General features: G+C 43.7%; 1 long non-coding RNA gene across 1 annotated transcript; it reads left to right on the top strand.

Annotated features, from left to right (window-relative positions):
• On the top strand, positions 639–1,292 carry LOC110435279. The gene is made up of 2 exons (XR_002452913.1): positions 639–938; positions 1,069–1,292. It is a non-coding gene; the product is annotated as an uncharacterized LOC110435279 (long non-coding RNA).

The raw sequence follows: 1,589 nt of genomic DNA, 5'->3' as shown, positions 1-1,589 counted from the left end.
ATATTAGTTTTTCTACGAGATAAGATCACCCATACTCCTTATAAAGATGGGCTACATGGTTGATTGTGTTTCCAACTATCAAAATCATGAGAAACACATCTTCTACCTCTATTTATCCTCTTTTCCCATTTGTCTCTTCTTCATGTTCTTTGTCGGTGCTGCATGGCTGGAGCATCGATGATGATGATGCTCCAGAGCTGTCAATCCGGATAGGGCGGCCCATAGCCGCCACAAGCCCGACGGGGTCCCTCCGGGTGTGTGGGGTTCTGGGTCTTAGGAGACCTTGACGGTCGTGTCGATACATGTTGATACATATTAGGCAAAATTCTCCCCTCTATATTTTGCTGCTAGCTCCGCCACTGCTCCTATCAGGTTGTACACTCAAATTAGGTCCATGCTAATTTTAAGAGGCATATGCCAGTTTTAGCACAATTCGAGGAGACCTTTATAAAGCAACATAATAAAAGTACAATATTAGTCTTTCTACGAGATAAGACCACCCATACTCCTTATAAAGAAGGGCTACATGGTTGATTGTGTTTCCAACTATCAAAATCATGAGAAACACATCTACTACCTCTATTTATCCTCTTTTCCCATCTGTCTCTTCTTCATGTTCTTTGTCGGTGCTGCATGGCTGGAGCATCGACGATGATGATGCTCCAGAGCTGTCAATCCGGATAGGGCGGCCCATAGCCGCCACAAGCCCGACGGGGTCCCTCCGGGTGTGCGGGGTTTTGGGTCTTAGGAGACCTTGACAGTCGTGTCTTGCTTATTGTGCTCCCTGTGAGGCTCCTCCAGCAACGTGTTTTGCATATTGCGATCATTGCTGGCTCAAAGTCGGTTAGGTCCTACATTGAGCGATCTAGCTCCTTATCGAGTTTGTGACGTCATTAAGCATCAACAACGTTTTGGCAACTCTGCTGTGGAATGCTCAGGTATCTCCTATAGCGAAATTTTCTGACCTAGCCATTTTTTTTGTTCAAATCTATCCTTCCAGTGTTTATCATTACCGTTGCATCTGGGCCAAAAAGGTCAATAGCATCTGGTCTTAATCTCTTCTCTTAGGATGTGGAACAATAGTCAGAACAGCAAGTTCACCGGTCCAATGGGTCAAGAAAGCATCATCAAGTCTTCAACCAAAGCTGCAGAAAAAGGCATATGGGTTTACCAAAGAATTTCCTGCTTTTCAGGCTATGAGTAAGCTTGTGTCTAAATTAGATCAATTAGAGGAAAGCGTGTTTGGTGCTACACATATTAGTGAATTGATCCTGGGTTTTAGTTAACCTCAATATGAGAGGCCGTTTCACTATTATCTTGATCAACATGGCAGGTTTGTTTTTGATAATCTATTTGAATTGGCCTCTTCAGCGCCTGAAACCGATAGGGCCAATTCAGTAGGGGTTAGACATTTTTTTCCGGCTGCTACATACGCACCGAATTTTGTTCATACCGCTCGAACTGATGACAGGATAGCACCACTACATGCCACTCCTTCTCACCCACTTTTGCATTCTCTAGAACATGCAAACGAATCACAGACATGTTCACAAAAATAGGTCATTGTCAACCACCACATCTATTATAAT

Source organism: Sorghum bicolor, chromosome 5 (assembly GCF_000003195.3).
Source record: "Sorghum bicolor cultivar BTx623 chromosome 5, Sorghum_bicolor_NCBIv3, whole genome shotgun sequence".
In the NCBI taxonomy this organism is placed as follows: Eukaryota; Viridiplantae; Streptophyta; class Magnoliopsida; order Poales; family Poaceae; genus Sorghum; species Sorghum bicolor.
This window is presented reverse-complemented; position numbering and strand designations above follow the sequence as displayed.